Below are 15,934 nucleotides of genomic sequence, written 5' to 3'. Positions count from 1 at the left end.
ATAGTTCATATATATACATATGTTTATATATATGTTTATATATAATTCACAGCTGTTCGAACATGTTTTAATTTTAAATAGACCAAAGATGAGACTATATAGTAATACATAGTAGTGAACTGTGACATATCAGAAAAAAATGAACAAATAAGGAGATTTTTCATCTGTGGCCATTCATTATTTTGCTTTTTGGAACATGGTCTTCTTTAAGTTTTGGATCTAATTTCCTAATTTCCTCAGTATCACCAGGAATTGCTGGAATAAGTGACTCTAAATATCAAAGTACTTTGCTGATCTGAGGTAGCCAATAATGACCACACACTGAGGATTTGTCCTTTGTGAGGATCTGCACTGTGAATTTCCATGGGCCTTTCTATTCTCCTGGCACAGCTCCACACCATGCCCACTTTCAACATGGGTCCAAACCACAGTCAACACAGTGGGTGCATCTGCTGGAAGATTACCTGCCACCTGTTCAAGAAAGGAAGACGTGGAACACCCCACTGCCTGAGCTGCAGCAAAGACCTGCACCAGTCGGTGCAGAACTCGGCAGGGACCCCATAAAGCCACCTCGCAGGGCCTCTGCCATCTGAAGGCCTGAATGCCAACAGAAGTACAGCCAGTTGTCACCATGGGTATACCATCTTGTACTTTTTTGTCACTTATTTTTCATGCCAGCATTCTTTTGTGTTGATTTTTTTGTGGTGTAACTTTTTTCAATTTTTATTGTATTAGATATGAATAACAGAAGCTTCAGTATTTTTAAGCAAACAATTTAATGGCGTTAACTACACTCATGATTTTTTGTAACCATCCCCCACTGTCTATCCCATAGCTTTTTCATGACCCCAAACAGAAACAGTAACTGTTAAATAGGAGCCACCCTCACATCATCCCTTCCCCTGAGCAACGGTAATCTTTTCTACTTTCTGTCTCTATGAATGTCCAAATTTTGATACCTAATGTAAATGGAATCGCATTTTCTTTTTGTGTCTGACCTATTTCAGTTATCACAATGTTTTAAAGGTATGTCTATGTTCCAGAATGCATAAGAACTTATGCGTAAGAACTACGATTCTTTTATGACAGAATAGCATTGGTTGTGTCTCTACACCACCCTGTTCTTGGGTTCCTCCTGACAGGCACACGAGTTGTTTCTGTCTTTTGGATATTCCCAGTGTCTGGGGTTCCCTGCAGTCAGGTTTCTGGGCATATACCTAGGAGTGACTCTGTGACTTTAGAGGAGCTGCCAGATTGCTCTCCACTGCAGCTGCGTCATCTCACACTCCCACTGACAAGGCACAGCGGTGCTGATTCTCCACAGCCTCATCCACCTTCTTTTCCACTCCTGTGATGTTAGCCATTCATCTCATTGTGGCTTTGATTTCACTTCCCAGGACTAATGAAGCTGAGCATCCTTTGGTGTGCTCATTGATCATTTGTGTATTTACTTTAGAGAAATATCCCATGTTCAGATTGGGTTGTTTAGGGGTTTTGTGATGTTGTCCGGCATCTTTATATATTCTGCTTATTAAACGCCTATCAAATATATGATTTTCAAGGATTTTCTCTTATTCTTTGAGTTTTCTTTTCATTTACTTGATAGTTTCCTTTGATGCACCAGAGTTTTTAATTTTGATGATTCCAATTTACCCAATTTTTTTTCTTTTGCGTTTTTGGTATCATATTTAAGAAATCTTTCCAAATCCAAGGTCATGAAGACTTTCCCCCGTATTTTCTCCTAAGAGTTTAATAGTTTTAGCACTTTAGGTCTTTATTTTCACTTGATTTTTGTTAAATTTTGTGTATGGGATGGGATAAGGGTCCACACTCTTTCTTTTGCTTGTTTTTGAGCGCCATTTATTGAAGAGACTGTCCTTTCCCCACTGGATGGTCTTGGCACCCTTGTCAAAAATCAGTTGACCACACATGGAGGTTTTATTTCTGGCTTCTCTTCTGTCCCGTTGGCCTACACGTCTACGTGACACTGTTTTGATTACTGCACATTTGTGGTTTAGATGTGAAATCAGGAAGTGTCGGTCCTCCAACTTTGCTTTCCTTTTTCAAGATTGCTTTGGCTACTTGGAATCCCTTAGAATTCCATAAGAGTTTAAGGATGTGCATTCTATTTCTACAAAAAAAAAAAAAAAGAAGTCATTTTGATTTTGAAAGAGATTGCATTGGATGTGTAAATTGCTTTGGGTGGTATTATCTACCAAACATTAAGTCTTCAAGTTCACGGATACAGATGTTTTTCCATTTATTTAGGTCTGGTTTGATTTTTCAGCGACACTTTGTAGTTTTCAGTGTTGCGAGCCTTCTGTCTCCTTGATTAAATTTATTTCTAAGTATTTTATTCTTTTTCATGGAATTGTAAAAGGGATTATTTTATTCCCTGTTGCTTGATTGTGTAATGGGTATGTCATATGTGTCTTTTATCATGTTGAAGACATTTCTGTTTTTAAGATTGGGTATTTGGGGAGCTGGGGTTGTAGCTCAGTGGTAGAGCACTTGCCTTGCACATGGGAGACACTGGGTTTGATCCTCAGCAGCACATAAAAATTAAGTAAAGGTATTGTGTCCATCTACAACTAAAAAAATATTTTAAAAAATAAGGATTGGGTATTTGGGAGGTTGGGTAGTTTACTGACAGTTATGGGATTTTTGTCAAATGCTTTTTCTCCGTCCAGTAAGATGATCATGTCAACCCCCTTAATCCTATCAGTGATTGATTGACTTTTATATGCTGAGCCCAACCCTGTGTTCCTGGGGTAAACCTCATAGAGTGTGGTGTACAGTATTTTTCATACACTCCTGAATATGACTGGCTAGTATTCTGTGAAGGATTTTTAAAAATATATTTATGAGTTATTGGTTGCAGCTTTCTTTTCCAGTAGTATCCTTGTGTGGCTTAGATATCAAAACAATGCTGACCTCATAGAGTGAGTTAGAAGGTATTCCCTTCTTTTTTATCTTTTGCAAGAGTTTGAGAAGGATTGGTACAAATTATTTAAATGTTGGATAGATTTCACAAGTGCCACTATATGATCATCTGGTGTGGGTTTTTTGGAAGGTGTCTAATTGCTGACTCAGCCTCTTCTGTTACAGGACTATTTGGATTTATTCAAATTGTTCTTTTTCTTTTTTTCCGTCTCATCTAGGTAGATTATCCCATTTATTGGCATTCAATCATCTATAATATTCTCTTATGGTTCTTGTTTCTACAAAACTGTGTAGTGATGTTTCCAATCTCACTTTTATTTAGGTAATTTGGATCTTCTCTCTTGTTTTGTTAGTTTATATAGCTAAAAGTCTGTCGATTTTGTTGTTCTTTTCAAAGAACCAACATTCAGTGTTTTTGACTATTATTTTTCTAGTCTCTGTGTTTTCTCCACTCCAATTCTTATTATTTCCTTTCTTCTGCTAGCTTCAGATCTACTTTCTTTCTATGTCCTTTGGACATATGATTATATTATGGATTTAGAATTGCTTGGTTTTTAATATACATGTTTACAGCTATGAATTTTCCTCTTAGTGTCTGCTTTTGCTGCATCTCATAAGTCTTTAGTGTGTTGTGTTTTTGTCTTCAATCACCTCAAGGCCTTGTCTAATTCCCTGTGATTTATTCTTTGATCCATTGGTTGTTTAAGAATGAATTGTTTAGCTGGGTGCAGTGGTATGTGTCTATAATCCCAGCAGATCTAGAGGCTGAGTCAGGAGGACAAGTTCAAAGCCAGCCCCAGCAACTTAACAAGACCCTGTGTCAAAATTAAAAAAAAAAAAAAAAATTTAAGGGGTTTGGAATGTGGCTCAGTAGTTCAGTGTCCTGTGTTCAATCCCTGGTGCAAAAAAAAAATGTATTGTTTAACTTTCACATATTTGTGTATTTTCCAGTTCTCCTTCTGTTACTGGTTGAGAGTTTTTTTCTTCTGAACTCAGAAAAGATGCTTCATGTGATTTCAATTTTTTAAATTTATTAAGATTGGTACTGGAGAATATTGAGTTGTGAGCAGTCTGCTCCTGTTGGGTAGAGTGCCCTGTATCTGTCTGTTATGGCTAATTGGTTTATATTGGCATACAAGGCTTCAATTTCCTTGTTGATCTCCTGTCTGATTGTACTCTTCATTATTTAAAGAAGGGTATTAAACACTCTAAACATTATTGCAGAAGTGAATATTTCTCCATTTAATTCTGTCCATTTTTGCTTTGTACATTTGGAGTTCTGTTGTTAGGGGAGAATGTGTTCATATTTGAATCTTCTTAGTAGATTCAAACTTTTTCCAACATATGACATCCTTATTTGTCTCTTGCAGCCTTTTATGATTGAAGTCCATTTTAACTAACAATAATTTAACCACACCAACCAGTGGGTGCTATTTACAAAGCATTTTTTTTCCCCTTTCCACACTTTTGCTACCCACTTCTTTGTGTCACCTAGCATAATTTTCTGGCTATAGGATTACTGAGTGATGGAATTTTTTCTTTAGAATTTTAAATTTTTCATCCCATATAGTTTTCATACCCTCTGGTAGGAAATCAACTGTTAATCTTATCAAGCATTGTTTTCATATAACAGGCTGTTTTTCTCTTACTGCTCTTAAAATCCACTTATCTTATCTGTGCATATTAATGTCTTTCCTCATTTGGGAAGTTCGGGACCATAATTTCTTCAGATAAATTTTCTGCTCATTTCTTTCCCTCTTTTTGGAGCTCCTATAATCTGTACACTGGTGTGCTGGGTGGTATCCAAAAGTCCCCTGGGCTCTGTACATTTTTTTCTAACTCCCTTTTCTTTCTGTTCCTCAGACTGAATTATTCCAGTTGTTGTATTTATTTTTTTCTGCCTGTTAAAGTCTCCTGTTGAACTTGTTACTAAGGTTTTCAAGTCAGCTTTTGAACATTTGAGTTCCAGAATTTTTGGTTGGAAACTGCTATGGTTTGGATCTGGAATGCTCCCCAAAATCTCATGTGTTAAAGGTGTTGTCACTTGCCTGTGGTGCTCTTGGGAGGTGGTGGAACTTGCCTGTGGTGCTCTTGGGAGGTGATGCCCAGTGGAAGGAAGTCAGACCATTGTGGGGCTGCCCTTGGAGGGGATACTGGGAATCCCAGCCCTCTTCTCCCTCACTTTGCTTCCCAGCCATCGTGAGGTGCTGCCTCCTCCACCACACATTCCTGCCATGATGTCCTCTGCCACCACAGGCCCAAAGCAACAGGTCTAAGCAGCCACGAACTGAGACCCCTGACACCATGAGCCAAAATAAACTTTTCACCCCTTGTAAGTAGTTTATCTCAGATATTTGTCCCAGTGACAGAAATCGACAATGAACAGAGTCAACACAGAAGGTTGATACCAAAAGACGGGATAGAAACCCTTGGAACTGGTCTGCTGAAGGAATTTGGAAAAGTTTTGGGGAAACAAGCTAAATTAAACCTAGAGTTCTGTAAGCAGAGCTTAATGGGTGATTCAGATGAAGGCTCTAAGACCAGAATAACAGCAGAAATTCTACAGTGAAGGCCATGCTGATGAGGTTTCAGGGGGAAAAAAGGACTCCATTAGGAATTAGACTATAGGCCACATATTACATTCTGGCAAATTATTTGTCTACGTTTTGTCCATACCGGGGGCACGCCCTTAAAGGGTCCCCTGGTTTCTGCCTCTTTCTCTCTCTTTTTACTTCCTAGTCATCATGAAGTTGACAGACCTCTGACACATGTGCCAATGTACTGTGCTACCACAAGCCCAAAGTGATGCGGTAAGCAACTAGGAACTGAAACCTCTGAAATCATGAGTCGAAATAAATATTTCCTCCTTACAAATTTTGAACATAGCAAAAAGAATGCCACAACATTTCCCTGGGTGACCCTATGCAGGGGGTGCCTTGGGCTCAGTCTTGCTTTTCCAATGAAAGTTTTACACCCCACCCCTTTGAGCCTGTGATGGGCGGGGTCTTATGATTCCTGGAATTCCCTCAAGGGATCTTTTCTACTGTCCTGATTAAAAGAACTTAGCTTCTTTTAAATTGTGCTGTCTCTTTAGCAATGACATCCCTCTTGGACACGCTTTTACCCTTACACCTTTTTTGGACAAACTGCAACTTTTTCAAATCTTTCCACTCCACGTTTTGCTCCCAATTCTCACTGTAAATCTGGCTAAAAGCATCCAGCAATGCCCATGCTACAGCCTGAATGCCATGCTGCCTTGAAATTTTCCCTACCAGATTAGTTAATCCATCACCTTTAAACTTAGCCTCCCGTGAGGACAATTTTTTCCTCTCTGGTACTTTGTCACAGCAACAGAAATTGACTAACACGGGGCTGGGGTTGTGGCTCAGTGGTAGAGCGCTTGCCTGGCATGTGTGAGACACTGGGTTCGATTCTCAGCACCACATATAAATAAATAAATAAAAAACAAAGACTCATCAACAACTTAAAACATTTAAAAAAGAAAAGAAAAAAAATTGACTAACAGTATCTTTTTGTCTCTTAATTAATATTCTCATCTTCTTCATCCATCATGCAGTCTTTCCAATGACCTCAGTTTTCTGTTAATCCATTTTTTTCTTAATTTTCATTTGTTCTTTTTAGATATACATGATAATAGAGTGTATTTTGACATATTATACTCATGTGGAGTATAATTTATTCTAATTAGTATGGGGAGCCACCCATGGCTTATATGTAAACCAAGCTTGGTTGAGCTATTAGGAGGATCTGGCCTCAGGAACTGCCTGAGTCATTTGGTTATCCTGCCTTGGTTCACCTCTGAAGTTCAGATGCAGGCCCTGGATGTGGGAGTGACCTGCTAGAGCCAAATGGCTTGTTTACCTTCACCCCTATCCTGTGCTTCACAGAAGAAGCTCCCACTGGTTCCCTTTTGATCTGTAGCTGCACACCAAGCGTGGTCTTCTTCCTTTGTTAGAGCCAGACCCTTACAGATGGCTCAACTGGTCATGCCCCTGCTCTTAAGATAATTCTGTCATTATTTCTGATAAATAAATTTCATAGTTTTTATTTCACAGCCAGCCCAGCCCTCCAACAGGAAGCCTTTCCTTCACTCACACAAGACATGCAGTGAGAAATTAGGATCCCAGTCTTGTGGTTGTACATGATGTGGAGTTTCACTGCTTATGTATTCATATATGAACATAGGAAAGTTATGTCCCATTCATTCTGCTGTCGTTTCTATTCCCAACCCCCCTCCCTTCCCTTCATTTCCCTTTGGCTAATCCACTGAACTTCTACCCTGCCCCCCTATTGTGTGTTAGCATCCACATATCAGAGAGATTCAGTCTTTGGTTTTTTAGGATTAGTTTATTTCACTTAGTATGATAGTCTCCAGATTCATTCTTTTTTATGGTTGAGTAATAGTTCATGTCTAATCATTCTTGATTCCATCATCTCTCTCTCTCTCTCTCTCTCTCTCTCTCTCTCTCTCTCTCTCTCTCTCTCTCTCTCTCTCTCTCTCTTTCCCCAAAAGAGGAAAAGTTGACGTTGGGCCCATGGTTTCAGAGGTTTAGTCTGTAGTCAGCCAAGTCCATTGCTCTGACCCCAAGGTGACATAGCACATCATGGCGGAAGGGCGTGGTTAAGGAAAGCTGCTCAACTTGTGGCAGCCAGGAAGCAGAAAGAAAGAGCCATTCTTGCTCTCCTTGATTATAGGTGTTGTTAGCTGCCTATCTGTCTTTTAAATACAGATTTTATTTAGGTATAATTTACATATAATGAACTCCACACATTTAATCTACACAACTTGGTAAATTCAGAGACATGTAGAACCACATAAACACAGTCAAGACAGTGAACACATCCACTACCTTTGTAATCCCTCCAATCCACAACCCTCCCCAGACAACCTCTGAGCTGCCCTAGAATTTTATATAAATGGAATAAATTCAATACAATATAGGCCCTTTGTGACCTGTTTCTTTCACTCAGCATAATTACCTTGAGTTTCATCCATGTTATATACATGCCAATCCCTTTCTATGGCTGAGCAATATTCCATTCAATAGCATAGCATCTGCTTATCCATTCTTCATTTGGTCATTTCCAGTTTGCACTATTCCAAATCAATCTACTATGGACATTCAGGTACAGGTCTTTATGTGGACAAACATCTCCTTTCCTCCTCAACATCATTGGTCATCAAGGAACTAGAAATTAAAACCAGAATGAGATACCACCTCACATAAATATAATGAAAAAGACAGAAAATGAGTGTCGGTGAGGATGTAGAGAAATTATAGCCCTCATACACTGCTGGTGGGAATGTAAAACAGTACAGCCACCTTGGAAAACAGCTGGACAATTCCCAGAATGATTAAGCATAGCTACTGTATGATTCAGAAGACCTGCTCCTAGACATATACTCAAGAAAAATGAGAACACCCTCATACGAAAGCCTGGATGTGCATTTTACAGCAGCATTATTCATGACAGCCAGAAAGCGGGAAATAACCCCAATGTCTATAAAACATGGTCTCTCCATGCAGTGGAATATCGTGTGAAAACAGGAAGAAATGGTGCAATGGCACTGCTGAGAAGTGGGTTGCCTCCCACAGCAGCAGGTCGCATAGTTCTGCTATCAATGTAGCTGTTAAAAATATATACTAAAAGGTATGCCTCTCCTTCATGTACAGAGAAACAAGATGTATCCCATTTGTTTAAAATAAAAATAAATTAAAAATATATATATATATATACTAATGAAAACCTGACAGACTTATGAGGAGCAATGGACAAATCTGCAATTATCTTCAGCAATTTCAGTGCCCCCTCTCAAGAATTTGTAGAATGAGGGTACAGAAAATGAATAAGGATATAGAAAATTTGAACACTATCAACCATCTTGAACTGATTGACAAGTATAAAACACTCCACCCAGTAATAGAAGAACACATGTGTTTTCCCAAGTATACACAGAACATTTACCAAGATAGACCACCACATCCTGTACCATAAACAAATCACAAAAACAGATTCAAGCCAAAGTATACCCTGACCACGGGGGTTGAATTAGAAATCAATAATTCCTATTCATTAGCTAAATAGCGTGTTTCTAAATGACACCTGGGTCAAATATAAAATCAAATAGAAAACTGGAAAATATTCTGAGCCAATTAAAATTGGAAACAATATGTAAAATATATGGTATGTCACCAAAGCAGTGTTTAGGGAGAAGTTTATAGTACTAAATGGTTATACTAGGTTAAAAAAAAAAGGAAAAGTTTCAAAGCAATAAGCTCAGCTTTCCCTTAAGAACAAAGTAAGATAAGTTAAAAGAAAGGAAGTAAAGATCAAGGAAGATCTCCCAAAGGCCAAAGTTGAAAAGCTGTGATCAATGGATTGAACGACATTATATTGGGTTATAATCCCACAAGTAAAAGAAATACACATAGGTAATCTATATTTATGTGAATGAATGAATGAGCAAATGAATGCATGAGAGACAAACCTCAGCTACAAGAGAAGCCCAACCTGTAGGAAGTAGACTGAAGGTCTCACTTCCAAAGAGGAGCCTGTGATATGGGAGCAGAGCAGGCTTGCAAAACACGGCGGACCAAGTTGCTGGGGCAACGTGGCCATGGCCTGTCGTGGCCCTTGGTAGGATGGATGGAAGGGGCATTTCATCTCTGTGGGATTCTTTTCCCAAAGTTATGATACCAACACAATCCTGGAAAAATTCAGACAGGTTCAAATTAAGAGACATTCTATAAAATACCTGACAAGCATTGCCCCAAAATGCCAAGGTTCTATAAAAGCAAAGAAAGACTGAAAACTAGCAAACCAGAGGAAACCAAGGACAAATGACAAATGAAAATGCTAGGGTGCCTTGAGTTGACCTTGGAACAGAAAAAAAGGAAAAGTAATTGAAAATTGGTAAAATCCGAATTAACTCTAGAGTTCAGTTAATAGTCATGAACAATTTGTTTTCAGTACTGGGAATTGAACACAGGGCCACTTGACTACTGAGCTGCATTCCCAGTCCTTTTTAAGTTTGATTTCGAGACTCATTAAGTTGCTTAGGACCTCACTAAGTTGCTGAGGCTGGCTTTGATCTTAAGATCCTCCTGCCTCAGCCTTCCAAGCTGCTTGGATTACAGGTGTATGCCACTGAGCTCAGCTTACATTTTTTCATATAAGTAAAATTATGTGGTGTTTGTCTTTCTGTGCCTGGCTTAGTTCACTTAGCATAATTTTCTCTAGGTTCATTCATGCAGTCACAAATGACAAGATTTCCTTCTTTTTCACGGCCACATGATATTTCATTGTGTGTGTATGTGTGTATAGCATTTTCTTTATCCACTCATCCATTGATGGTTGATTCCATCTCTTGGTTACTATTAACAGTGCTGCAGTGAGCTGGAGGACAGATGTTCGTCTGACAGACTGATTTCACATCCCTTAAATATATTCCCAGTAGTAAGAGTGTACCATCTTAGCAGAATTTTTTATTGTAGAAATCAACAAGCTGAAGTGTAAAGGACCTAGACTAGACAGTCAGCCTTGAGAAAGAACAAAATTGGAAGACAGACATTACCTGGTTTCAAGACTTATTGTAAACTAGGTACTCTATAGAGTAAGGCAGTGTGGAATTGGTGTCAAAAGATAAATAGATCAGAGAGTCCAAAAACAGAACTATACATATGTGAACTACTAATTTTGTTCAGGGGTGCAAAGCAATTCAATGGAGAAAGGAAAACCTTTTTAAACTATGGTGTTAGAACCAGAGTTCACACCAATACAAAAATTAACTCAAAATGGATCATAGACCTCAACGTGAAACCTAAAACTAAATTTCTGGAAGACAATATACAAGAAAAATTTTGCAACCTTGGGTTGTCAAGCAAAACTTTCTTCAATTTGATATAAAAATATGATTTATAAAAAAACAAATTGATTAATTGTACTCCATCAAAATTTAAAATTTCTCTTCTTCAAAGGACACTAGAGTATTCAAATACTGTTTAGGGAATCCTCCCTCTGATAGGGAGAAACATTACAAAAGCATACAATTCATTCATGTCATATTCAGCACATAAAAAGAACTCTCAAAATACTATAAAATGGCTACAAATATTTTTAAATAGGCAAAAGATTTGACCAAAAACTTTACCAAAGAAGATTTTTGGATGGCAATAAACACATGAAAAGATGCTTAACCTTGCCAGTAATTAAGTAAATGCAAATTAAAAACACAATGAATGTCACTACATACCCATCAGAACTACAATGAAAAGAAGGACCATACCAAGTGTTGCAGAGGCTGTAACTCTACAGTTTAAGTGGGATACAAAATGTTGCAGCTACTTTGAAAAAATATTTTGGCAGTTTTTGAAAAAGGGTTTAATATACGATGTAACCATTCTTCAGGTAGGCACTTAGTCAACAGATATGGAAGTATTTTCATCTAAATAAAATGCAAAAGACCTATACATGAATATGAATGTTCACTGCTGTTTATTATCATAGCCAAAACTGGAAACAATCCAATATAATAGAAAAACAAATTGAGGTATGCTCATACAATGACATACTTAGCAATAAAAAGGAATAAATTACTGATGCACGCTAGGACATGAACTAATCTCAAAATGAATGCTGAGTGAAAGAAGGTAGATTAAAAAAAAAAAAAAGTACTTGCTTGAGTCAGGCGTGGTGGCACGTGCCTCTACCCTGCTACTTGGGAGACTGCTGGAGAATTGCTTGAGCCCATGGGTTCGAGACCCCATCTCAAAAAAAAAAAAAAAAAAAAAAAAAAAAAAAGAGAGAGAGAGAGAGAGAGAGAAAGAAAAAGAGAAAAAGAGTACTTGCTCAGGATTCCATTTATATACACTCTAAGGAATGCAAACTAATCTGTAGTGAAAGGCACAGGTAGAGGATGCCTGGGGCAAGGAGGGGAGGGGATGGGAATGGCAAAGGCCCCCGGAGACTTGTGAGAGGGGCAGGTGTTCACTACCTCAGTTTTCAGATGGCTTCATGGTGTATTCCTACGTCAAAATATGCTCTTCCCATGCTACCAGATCAGCTCTCTGGTCTAAGTACTCACCCAAGGGAAATGAAAGCACATGAATAACCACAGAAAAAGTCACTTGTGGTGACCACAGTAGTTCACTGGTGGTCACTTACCAAAAATGCAGTCCTGCAGCGGACTCCATTCATTCAGCTTCTTCCTCAGTTTTCTGTACACTGAAGGTGACCCATCTCCATTCCTTTACTTCTCCACTTTAAATTTAGTAAAATGGTACTCATCAGGTCAGTTATTTCTCGTAGATATTATGAGATCTCCTCTACTGCTCAGAGTCACGGTCAGAGCCTCTTCCTCTGAGTCTTTTCAACTGTGCGTCTGTGACCTCCATTATGGCTGCCTTTCTGGGGTCAGACTTTTGCCCTGTGCAGTTTCATCTGTTGTCAAATTCTTTTTGTCATTCTTCCTAACAATACTATTCACTATTAATTGAATTTTTAATAAAAGTTGTTATTGTAAGGACTGGGTTTTGGCTCAGTAGTAGAGTGCTTCCTGGCAAGTATGAGGCCCTGAGTTCTATCCCCAGACCAACAAGAAAGGTGGGGGAAGAAAAGAAGGAAGGAAGGAAGGAAGGAAGGGATGGAAGAAGGAAGGAAAGAATGGAGGGAGGGAGGGAGGAAGGGAGGGAGGAAACTTAATCATCCAATGAGAGTAGGGAGCACATCCCTCAGATGCTAGATCCCCTGGGTTCTAGTGCTCTGTGTGGCTGGTCCACTTCTCTTCAGTCCTTATGTAGGCAAGATCTGTTCCAGGGTCTATGAGTCATTTTCAGGGTCAGAATATCCACAGGGACATGAAGGTGAACCAAAGAGCCTCAATTTACTTAACACAAATCTGTTCCTAATCTTTAAAATTAGAAAATCTACTGCATTGGTGAAGGTCACATTTGATGAGAAGCAGTGTTGGCTGAGATGTGGGGAAATGAATATTCCACTATACTACATCCACTATGCTCCAGGAAGGAGCATAGTGCTCTGAGACCCATCTAGAGAACTAAGGTGCACAAACTTGCATGGAAACAACTATTTGCTAAATAGAAAAGGAAGTTATAGAGCAGCATGAAGTGGAAACTAGGGAGGGGATCGTAGCAGGCATCAACCCCTTTGTGTGGATGGGAAGCCTCCAGAGGTGAACAAGAAACTATTGCCTGAACTCCCCGTGCTCCACCCAGTCTGTGGTCACTTGTCTGGGTGTTCCCTGAGAATAGGCCATCTCTCCAGGAAGGAGATCCAGTGCCAGCTAGGGATGACAAACCAGTGCAAGAGTTTCCACCTCACTGAGGGAGGAGGGATAAACTAGCACAAGAGTTAGAGCATTTAAGAGGAGAGAGTCAAGAGAACCCATTCTTGACCCAAGAAGTCTCATAAAGAAGGGATGAGTTAGGTGCAGTGGTACACACCTGTAATCCCAGTTGCTTTGGAGGCTGAGGTAGGAGGATCATGAATTTGAGGACAGTGTGGACAACTCAGTGAGACCCCATCTTAAGATAAAGTCCAAAAGGCCTGGACACATAGTTCAGTGGTAGATCACTCCTAGGTTCAATCCTCAAAACCACAGTTAAAAAAAAAAAAAAAAAGGAATAAGATATCTGGGGTACTGTTGCTACTGTAGTTCTTCCCCAACTTGTCCAGAATCCCTCCATGCATCTGAGCACACCTTGCCCCACTGCTCCCACCTATAAACCCACCTGGTGCTGTGTCTGGCTCAAGGTACAGGATTGACCCATCACGAACAAAGATAAATCCTGAGCTGTTGCTCTTTGGAAAATGTGGCCTGTGACATGGTCTCTGTCTTGCTCTGTAACCAGGCCTTTGCCTCGTTTGCACAGTATTCAGATGGTTAGTGTCTGGACCAGGTGCAAAGATGATACCTGGCTTTGGTCAGGCATGGTAATGCATACCTGTAATCCCAGCAACTACAGGAGACTAAGGCAGGAGGCTTGCAAGTTCAAGAACTGCCTCGGGAACTTAGCAAGACCATGTCTCAAAATAAACAAATTTTAAAAGGTCTGGGATGTAGCTCAATGGCAAAGCACCCTGGGTTCAATCTCTAGAATTAAAAAAAAAAAAAAAAAAATAGAATCTGGGCCGGGGTTGTAGTTCAGTGGTAGAGCGCTTGCCTAGCATGTGTGAGGCACTGGCTTTGATCCTCAGCACCACATAAAAATAAATCAATAAAGGTTGAAAAATAGAATCCAGTTTTAATGGGGTCAGGGAACAGCTCGGTGGTAGAGTGCCCGACTAGCACTCATGGGACCCTGGGCTCAAGCTCCAGCACTTCAGGGAGGCAAAAACTGAATTTCCAACTCCATTCTTAGCAACACCAGTTCTTAACCAAAGCAGATAGCATTTGGCTTTTGAAACAATCAAATATTGCCATGCCACAGAGCTATGGGTCATTCACACCAAAATGCAAACCCTCCTATGTAGCCAAAGAATTTCAGGGTGGGGAAAATGGTGATCCACAGTGCTCCCTGCAGATATGCACGAGCAGCTCATGGCTAGGTGGCTCCACATGACAGCCCACATCCGTGAGCATTCAGCGTCAAGCCCTGTTTCACTCTTGTCCTTATTCCACAGTCACACAACCCTCAGGTGCATCTTCCCACAGATATAGAGCTGATGGGGGGTTGAGTAGGACTTTGCCAAGCAGACCAAGGAATTCCAAAGACAACCTGGGACATCCCTATCCATGTCTGGGCCAGGCAGGAAGAAACCAGTCCCACAGGCTTCTCACAGAGGTTCCCCGCCACCTGCTGCAACACCTTCTCTCTGCCATGTGTCTTTGCAGCCAGGGCATTAGAACATCTTGCAATTGACTTGCACACAAGCAGTTTGATGAATTGATGTGCAAGTGAATGCCAGAAGCCAGGGTCTTCTCTCTCTGGGACCTTCCATCTTTGATACCACGAGTGGTTAATATAGCAGTCAAGTTCAATTTACTCCCTTGACCGAAGTAAGTAGTTGACCTGAGCTCATCAGGATTTCTTTCCCAGGACTTTGCCAGCAAATGTGAGCAGTTCTGAGGGCTGCCACCAGTCTGGGGCAGTGCAGACAGGTCTGTCATTCAAGTTGAGCATTTGCAGCCACTCTTGAGAAAACTTCAGACTCTAGCCATACCATTCCTCCTGTCTGCTTCTGACTTTTACTGTTGGTTCTGTACAGTGTCTTTGCATCCTTGTCATTTAAATGACTTGGTTTCTGTTCCTTGCAATGGAAGATCTTAAATACCCCTGAATGTCAAGGAAGCCATTCAAAATCCACTCAGGTATTTCAAAAAGCTATCCCCCTACACCATTACTATTCCTGGAAAACTCTTAGCAAATAATTTTCTAGTTTGCCTGAATCCAGGAACTAATGAGTTTAGTCACAGGCCAGTCAGGACCTTGCACGGGCAATGTTCAGGCAGCCAGCCACCAATAAGCCAACCGTGTGCTGTGCTGGACGTTTGCTGTTGTGGCTGCCCAGCCTTGTTGTTCATGTTCTGGGAGCCCCACCTTCAGAAGAGTGGCCTCCTAGTGGAAGACTGACCCTCGTGCCTTCTTTCCCAGTCGGCTCAGCTCACAGCAGCATTTTCAGGACATACTCCCGCTGAATTGCATATGCAGAGACAACCCCTTCTAACCACTAAGGTGAGATATTAACCAAACCTGGTCTGTGGACCCATCACCTTATTCCAGCGCTAGCATTTAAGATTTAAGAAACACGATTAACAGGATTGTATGAGCAATCCCACCTTATTGGAGAGTGAAAGAGGGAGGAGTTAGATTTGATGGAGGTTTGGGTTGCATTGGGGTGGACAGATTGAAAGAAGTCCAGAAAGCATCTCTTCGTGTATATATATATTTATAAATATAAATATGTATATGTTTATTTCATCTCTTTTTCTCAGGAGTGAAGGGTTCAC

Source organism: Sciurus vulgaris (assembly GCF_902686455.1).
Source record: "Sciurus vulgaris genome assembly, chromosome: 5".
NCBI classification, from domain to species: Eukaryota; Metazoa; Chordata; class Mammalia; order Rodentia; family Sciuridae; genus Sciurus; species Sciurus vulgaris.
Note: the sequence above shows the minus strand (reverse complement) of the source record.